This window comes from Entelurus aequoreus, linkage group LG07 (assembly GCF_033978785.1).
Source record: "Entelurus aequoreus isolate RoL-2023_Sb linkage group LG07, RoL_Eaeq_v1.1, whole genome shotgun sequence".
In the NCBI taxonomy this organism is placed as follows: Eukaryota; Metazoa; Chordata; class Actinopteri; order Syngnathiformes; family Syngnathidae; genus Entelurus; species Entelurus aequoreus.
Genome location: NC_084737.1, coordinates 8,364,274 through 8,373,289, shown reverse-complemented (window position 1 = coordinate 8,373,289; position 9,016 = coordinate 8,364,274). Strand labels below are relative to the sequence as shown.

The window sequence follows — 9,016 nt, the reverse complement described above, 5'->3', positions numbered from 1 at the left end:
TAGATACAGGATCATACATTGGTCATATTCAATGTCCTCATGTGTCCAGGGACGTATTTACTGACTTTATAAACATAATATGAATTTTTAAAAAAGGAAAAAAGATTTTGTGACGATAAAAAATATCGATATAATCATAGTAGTATCGACTAGATACGCTATTGTACTTGGTATCATTACAGTGGATGTCAGGTGTAGATCCACCCATGGCGTTTGTTTACATTGTGACGGCGGTGAGCTATTGTATCCTCCTACGGTGTGTAGTGAAGCATGTTTAGCTTTTCCTCATCCTCCAGTGATAACGGTACTTGTAAGAAACTCATTTTATTTGTCGCCATTGAAACAAGGATTAGTGATTTAGAAGTAGCTAAAAAACTGCACCTTTAGCTTTACTTTTTACACCAAAATGCGTCCGTTCTCCCTTTTCTGTCTACACACTGTGTCTGCTTGTAAGTACTCTGTGTGTGCGCGCTGCCCAACATGCTCCTCTGCTGGTGAAACCAGCAATGTCATGACGTCACGACCGTTAATTGTATTTATTTATTTTAATTGGGAACCCATCCTTCCATCCGTTTTCTACCGCTTGTCCCTTTCGGGGTGGCGGGGGGTGCTGGAGCCTATCTCCGCTGCATTCGGGCGGTAGGCGGGGTACACCCTGGACAAGTTGCCACTTCATCACAGGGCCAACACAGACAGACAGAACCAGTACTTTTCAAACAGAGTATAGTACCGTTTTTGATTCATAAGTATCGCGATACTATACTAGTACCGGTATACCGTACAACCCTAGTACTGTCAAATGATCAATATGTTTTATTGTGTAATCACACTTATGATTCATCAAGATTAATCAGAGTTGACATTTGATTTGTATTTTATCAGAGATATGATTCAATGTTATGGGATATATTGTGTGACATCATTCCTGGCCTGGTAACACGTGGTCTGATATTATTGTGCACTTGTTACAAGACATACGGTCAGAAAAATGACCAAGGCTACGCAATGTTTGCATGAGAAGGGGATGGTGCTCTACTTAACAATGTCACATTACATGCCGGGCCTCATCTTTCCCCTCAGTGAACCACATCCAAAGTGCCGGCAGCACTCGTGCAGCCCCGTGCTTGACTGTAGGCAGGAGACTTTCATCCTGCTGCTCACTTGTGTTGCCAGATATGTACGCTCATGTTTCACTCCATTTCAGTGGATAGTACATCTGCAACTGCACAAGCTGTACACAGACTACTCTAAAGTACAAAGCCCAAAAGCAGTGAAGTTGTCACGTTGTGTAAATGCTAAATAAAAAGAGAATACAACAAATCCTTTTCAACTTATATTTAATTGAATAGACTGCAAAGACAAGATATTTCATGTTCACACTGAGAATCTTCTTTTTTTACCAGTGTGTTACATGGCCTTTCCTTTTAACAACACTCAGTAAAGGTTTGGGAACTGAGGAGACACATTTTTGAAGTGGAATTCTTTCCCATTTTTGCTTGATGTACAGCTTAAGTTGTTCAACAGTCTCCCTTCTCATATTTTAGCCTTCACATTTTCAATGGGAGACAGGTCTGGACTACAGGCAGGCCAGTCTAGTACCCACACTCTTTTACTATGAAGCCACGCTGTTGTAACACGTGGCTTGGCATTGTCTTGCTGAAATAAGCAGGGGCGTCCATGATAACGTTGCTTGGATTGCTCCAAAAGCTGTATGTACCTTTCAGCATTAATGGTGCCTTCACAGATGTGTAAGTTACCCATGTCTTGGCCACTAATACACCCCCATACCATCACACATGCTGCCTTTTACACTTTCACCCTAGAACAGTCTGGATGGTTCTTTTCGTCTTTGGTCCGGAGGACACGACGTCCACAGTTACCAAAAACAATTTGAAATGTGGACTCGTCCGACCACAGAACACTTTTCCACTTTGCATCAGTCCATCTTAGATGAGCTTGGGCCCAGCGAAGCCGTCTGCCTTTCTGGGTGTTGTTGATAAACGGCTTTGGCTTTGCATAGTAAAGTTTTAACTTGCAATTACAGATGTAGCGACCAACTGTAGTTACTGACAGTGGTTTTCTGAAGTGTTCTTAAGCCCAAGTGGTGATATCCTTTACACACTGATGTTGCTTTTTGATGCAGTACCGCCTGAGGGATCCAAGGTGTGTAATATCATGGCTTACGTGCAGTGATTTCTCCAGATTCTCTGAACTTTTTGATGATATTACGGAGCGTAGATGGTGAAATCCCTAAATTCCTTGTTGGGAAATGTTGTTCTTAAACAATTTGCTCAGGCATTTGTTGACCAAGTGGTGACCCTCGCCCCCGTCCTTGTTTGTGAACGACTGAGCATTTCATGGAAGCTGCTTTTATACCCAATCATGGCACCCACCTGTTCCCAATCAACCCGTTCACCTGTGGGACGTTCCAAATAAGTGTTTGGTGAGCATTCCTCAAAACGTTCTCAGTCTTTTTTGCCACTTGTGTCAGCTTTTTTGAAAATTCCAAATGAGCTAACATTTGCCAAAAACAACAAAGTTTACGAGTTCGAACGTTAAGTATCTTGTCTTTGCAGTCTATTCAATTGAAAATAAGTTGAAAGGATTTGTTGTATTCTCTTTTTATTTACCATTTAGGTGACAACTTCACTGCTTTTGGGGTTTGTAGTACAACTCTTAAGAGTGAGATACTGCATTTACCTATTTCATTAGTTGCCTCTCCTCTCCCGAGTCGTCTTTAGGGCGGTGATCAGAGACAAGCAGAGACGTGCTGCGTCCTGTCGGCATTCCACCAGACCAAGAAGACACTCCTGGAAAATTCCTGCACGTCAAAAAGACAAAAAGGTAAGGTGGAGGCGGGGGGGGCAATTTGATGAAACCCTAAAAGTGAGAAGTCTCCTTTTATTCACATTTGACAGCAGCAGGTATGCATTCACTCCATGGGGACACTTGAGCGGCATAAATAGGCGCCTGAAGACTATGCATCTGCTCGGCCCTGCGAGGAAGGAACGAGCATTAGATGTCGATACATAATTTAGTTTCCCAGCTGCGCTATTCAACCTTTGCTGCCAAATAAATATGTAAAGCCCGCAGCGGCGGCCAAAGTCAGAAACTCATTTTGCTCCTCATGTACTATTCAGATAAGCCCGGGATGTGAAATAACCCAGAGCAGATTACAAAGTCCTCATTTCAAGCCAGTGACTTCCAGGAAGGGAAAACACGTGCAGGACAGTCGTCGACAGGCTCGAAATCAATCACCGCGTTTGGCTTATCTTCATCAGTGACAGCGGTGGACGACCACGATGTATGACACCTGACATCTTTTGGCTTTCCCCATGAATTTTAAAGAGGATGGAAACACAATTACCTGGTGGGGGAGTTGGCACAAGACTGTTTAGTCAACATGTTTACCCTTAAAAAGGGGTCATATTAGGATTTTTTTTCGACATTTAAAATAATCGAATTTAAAAAAAAAAACAGCGAAGTTGACATGTTGTGTAAATCGTAAATAAAAACAGAATACAATGATTTGCAAATCCTTTTCAACAAGATATTTAGAGTTCAAACTTGCAAATAACTTAATGGCAGCAACACATTGCAAAAAAGTTGGCACAGAGGCATTTTTACCACTGTGTTGCATGGCCTTTCCTTTTAACAACACTCATTTGGGAACTAAGGAGACACATTTTTTTAAGCTTTTCAGGTGGAATTATTTCCCATTCTTGCTTGATGTACAGCTTAAGTTGTTCAACAGTCCGAGGGTCTCCGTTGTCGTATTTTACGCTTCACATTTTCAATGCCACGCTGTTGTAACACGTGCAAAATGTGGCTTGGCATTGAAATAAGCAGGGGCGTCCATGATAATGTTGCTTGGATGGCAACATATGTTGCTCCAAAAGCTGTATGTACCTTTCAGCATTAAAGGCCTACTGAAATTAAATGTTCTTATTTAAACAGGATAGCAGATCCATTCTATGTGTCATACTTGATCATTTTGCGATATTGCCATATTTTGCTGAAAGGATTTAGTAGAGAACATCGACGATAAAGTTTTGGTCGCTGATAAAAAAGCCTTGCCTGTATCGGAAGTAGCGTGACGTCACAGGTTGAACATTTGCACATTGTTTACACCAGCAGCGAGACCGATTCGGACCGAGAAAGCGACGATTACCCCATTAATTTGAGCCAGGATGAAAGATTTGTGGATGAGGAACGTGAGAGTGAAGGATTAGAGTGCAGTGCAGGACGTATCTTTTTTCGCTCTGACCGTAACTTAGGTACAAGGGATCATTGGATTCCACACTCTCTCCTTTTTCTATCGTGGATCGCGGATTTGTATTTTAAACCACCTCGGATACTATATACTCTTGAAAATGAGAGTCGAGAACGCGAAATGGACATTCACAGTGACTTTTATCTCCACGACAATACATCGGCGAAACACTTTAGCTACGGAGCTAACGTGATAGCATCGGGCTTAACTGCATATAGAAACAAAAGAAATAAACCCCTGACTGGAAGGATAGACAGAAGATCAACAATATTACCAAACTCTGGACCTGTAACCACACGGTTAATGCTGTACCGCCTGGCGAAGCCTAGCAATGCTGTTGCTAACGACGCCATTGAAGCTAACTTAGCTACGGGACCTCGACAGAGCTATGCTAAAAACATTAGCTCTCCACGTACGCCAGCCCTCATCTGCTCATCAACACCCGTGCTCACCTGCGTTCCAGTGATCGACGCCGCGACGAAGGACTTCACCACGATGATCGGTGCGGTCGGCGGCCCGGAGACAGAGGAAGTCAAGGTGAGGACAGCGGCGCGGCGGCGGGCGTTGTAGCTTTCGACGACACCCCGGCCGCCATTAGAGTCGACAAGAAACATATATTTACCCAAAGTTACGTACGTGACATGCACATAGCGCCACGCACGTACGGGCAAGCGATCAAATTTTTGGAAGCCAAAGCTGTACTCACGGTAGCGTGTCTGCTATCCAAGTCAAAGTCCTCCTGGTTGTGTTGCTGCAGCCAGCCGCTAATACACCGATCCCACCTACAGCTTTCTTCTTTGCAGTCTTTTGCAAAAGATTCACCAACACAAATGTCCAGAACACTGTGGAATTTTGCGATGAAAACAGAGCTGTTTGTATTGTGATACAATGGTGTCCCAATACTTCCGCTTCAACCCTTGACGTCACGCGCATACGTCATCATACGTAGACGTTTTCAACCGGAAGTTTCCCGGGAAATTTAAAATTGCACTTTATAAGTTAACCCGGCCGTATTGGCATGTGTTGCAATGTTAAGATTTCATCATTGATATATAGACTATCAGACTGCGTGGTCGGTAGTAGTGGCTTTCAGTAGGCCTTTAAAGTGGCCTTCACAGACGGGTAAGTTACCCATGCCCAACGCAGCAATAGATTCGACAAAACAGTTGCAATAGCAGAATCAATGTCAGCACACGACTCGTGCCGCAATTGTGTCCCTTAGGCGCTACGTCACATCTATGAAATCCCGCCCGGCGATCCTGATTGGTTCGTTATTTTTTGCTATCTTGAAGGAGTTTGCATTGCCGTCCAGCCCAGATCCTTGTGTGGAGCTCAGCCAACTACAAGGATCTGGCGAGAGTCAGGTTAGGTCTGCCCGCCACCGGCACAAAGACCCGACGTACAGACTCCGTAACCGAGTTAAGGGAAGGGTTCATTGCACGTGTTAGACATTTTCACAGTAAAACAAAAAAACACACACAAGGCTATCCTGCAAAAAGAACCCAATTAAGGCGATATAATCTGGTGAGGTATAGAAGTGAAAAAGTAGGTACCATGGACTCTAAAGGGTTAAACATAGCCTTTAATCAAAGCACTCCAGAGTGTGTGTTGGGCAACGCTCTGATTACACTCCCAGCAGCGAGTAGGAGTTCAGGATGATTAAAAGGGCAAAGGTGTGCATGATTGGCTGTTGTTTGGGGCAGTGCATGTAATTTTGACATAAACACAGCATGCATACACACGCTGAACCCTAATCAGCGTCGGACCTTTTTCCGGAAGGTTCCTGCACTGCGATTGACCCCGGTGCTCCATGTCTGTTCTTTTTGTCTGTGCAGGTTAACTAATGGACGGGCTAATCAGAGGGCGCTCGCTACATCTGTCTGGGCCCCTGTCAATAGATGGGCGACCTCTTCACCCCACCCCTCCACAGACACCGATGCCCCAGCGCGGTGATTCCAAACAAGGCGGCGCTAATCAGCACCTGCAGCCAGCTGGAATGTGGCCAGTTTCTATAGAGGAAGAGGCTTAGCGGCAGAAGCTGGACAAGTTTGTTTTTTTCTACGTCAAGCAAACATGCCCGGGCTCGTTTAGAGGGAGTGTTGGAAACGGGTGTTAGTGAAGGTTCTTTAGAATCAACTGATGAGATAATTCAAGGAAAAAAACACATCTTAGGCGTGCGATTGAGTCACCCAAAGTCAGCTGGGATAGACTAGAGCAGGGTTGGCCACACTTTCCCTGCAGGCGAGCTACTTTTCAATCGACCAAGTCGAGGGAATCTACCTCATTCATATATATATACATCCATCCATCCATTTTCTCCCGCTTATCCGAGGTCAGAAAAGCCCAGACTTCCCTCTCCCTAGCCACTTCGTCCAGCTCCTCCCGGGGGATCCCGAGGCGTTCCCAGGCCAGCCGGGAGACATAGTCTTCCCAACGTGTCCTGGGTCTTCCTGTTGCCTCCTGCCGGTCGGACGTGCCCTAAACACCTCCCTAGGGAGGCGTTCGGGTGGCATCCTGAGCAGATGCCCGAACCACTTCATCTGGCTCCTCTCCATGTGGAGGAGCAGCGGCTCTCACCCGATCTCTAAGGGAGAGACCCGCCACCCGGTGGAGGAAACTCATTTCGGCCGCTTGTACCCGTGATCTTGTCCTTTCGGTCATAACCCAAAGCTCATGACCATAGGTGAGGATGGGAACGTAGATCGACCGGTAAATTGAGAGCTTTGCCTTCCGGCTCAGCTCCTTCTTCACCACAACGAATCGATACAGCGTCCGCATTACCGAAGACGCCGCACCGATCTCACGATCCACTCTTCCCCCACTCGTGAGCAAGACTCTGAGGTACTTGAACTCCTCCACTTGGGGCAGGGTCTCCTCCCCAACACGGAGATGGCACTCCACCCTTTTCCAGGCGAGAACCTTTAATGCGCCTTGTAATCCGGTGAACTGTGTGAAAATAGACCTGACGAGACCCGGCAGTGCGCCTTATGGTCCGGAAGGTTTGCATCTCCGGGACTTGCGATCATTGATTTTTTTTATTTAGCCTTTATTTAACCAGGTAAAATCCCATTGAGATCAAAGATCTCTTTTCAAGGGAGACCTGGCCGATAGGGCAGCAAGATTACATTAAGAACAGTTAACTTTGTTAACTGATGTGGGATCTGAACCGAGGATGTCATTGTGGCTTGTGCAGCTCTTTGAGACACTTGTGATTTAGGGCTATATAAATAAACATTGATTGATTGATTGATTAACAACACATAAAACATCAAATGTACAACATTAAGACCTGCTCACATAACACATGTGCATACAGACAAGGTAGACTGCAATTCTTTCACAGAAACTTTAAACTCATTTAATGCAACAAGGGTTTGAAGTTGAAGATTGGATTGTAGGTTATTCCAAGTCTTCGGTGCTGAAAACCTAATGCGTTCTTGCCCAGTTCAGTTCTTACTTTGGGGACGACAAATTGCAGAACATTCATTGAACGCAGATTGTGACTTCCTTGTTTCTTTGTTAAAAGACAAGACAGATAAGATGGAGTGATACCCAGAATGGTTTTGTAGATGAACACATACCAATGATTGAGGCGTCGAGCACATAAAGACGTCCACTTAACCATTGAGTATAACACACAATGGTGAGTAAGGGGAGCGCAGTTGGTGATGAATCTCAGTGCCCCGTGGTACACACTATCCAGCTTGTGGAGACAACCAGCAGTAGCATTCATGTACAACACATCTCCATAGTCAATAACAGGTAAAAAGGTTTTTTCCACCAATTTCTGCCATACAAAAACCACAAAAAGTGGAGACGTAAGAGACTAGACGTATAAGATTTCATGGGATTTAGCGATTAGGAGTGACAGATTGTTTGGTAAACATATAGCATGTTCTATATGTTATAGTTATTTGAATGACTCTTACCATAATATGTTACGTTAACATACCAGGCACGTTCTCAGTTGGTTATTTATGCCTCCTATAACGTACACTTATTCAGTCTGTTGTTAACTATTCTTTATTTATTTTAAATTGCCTTTCAAATGTCCATTCTTGGTGTTGGCTTTTATCAAATACATTTCCCCAAAAAATGCGATTTATAATCCGGAGCGACTTATACTCCGAAAAATACGGTAATCATATTCGGAACTCTTTTTAACAGGCGTGTCACGTCATGACATTGCTGGTTTTACGAGCAGAGGAGCATGTTCGGCAGCGCACACACACACAGAGTACTTACAAGCAGACACAGTGTGTAGACAGAAAAGGGAGAATTGATGCATTTTAGCTTAAAAACTAACGATAAAGGTGAAGTTATAACACTGAAACGACCTCAGGAAGAGCTGCTTTAAGACATGGCTAGCTAGCTAGCTAGCGGCTAACGTTCAGCCGCAGTCTGCAGTGTTTCAGCTACTTCTAAATTACTAAATCACTTTCTTTTTTCGTTTTGTTTTTTTTAAATGTATAATGTTTTTTTAAACTCAGTAAATACGTCCCTGGACACATGAGGACTTTGAATATGACCAATGTATGATCCTTTAACTACTTGGTATCAATCAGATCCATACTTGCCAACCCTCCCGTTTTTACCGGGAGACTCCCGGTATTCAGCGCCTCTCCCGATAACCTCCCGGCAGAAATTTTCTCCCGACAAACTCCCGGTATTCAGCCGGAGCTGGAGGCCACGCCCCCTCCAGCTCAATGCGGACCTGAGTGGGGACAGCCTGTTTTCACGTCC

General features: G+C 44.5%; 1 long non-coding RNA gene across 2 annotated transcripts in view; it reads right to left on the bottom strand.

Annotated features, from left to right (window-relative positions):
- LOC133653357 (uncharacterized) overlaps positions 1 to 9,016 on the bottom strand; it is a 39,202-nt gene that overhangs the window by 6,553 nt on the left and 23,633 nt on the right. Inside the window, exons 1-2 of one of the 2 annotated variants that reach the window (XR_009826711.1) lie at positions 2,910 to 2,995; positions 2,701 to 2,821 (exon numbers count right to left, since the gene is read on the bottom strand). This is a non-coding gene — a long non-coding RNA (uncharacterized LOC133653357). Of the gene's footprint in view, positions 1 to 2,700; positions 2,822 to 2,909; positions 2,996 to 9,016 lie in introns of those variants that run through there. The other variant, XR_009826712.1, reaches the window with a different exon arrangement.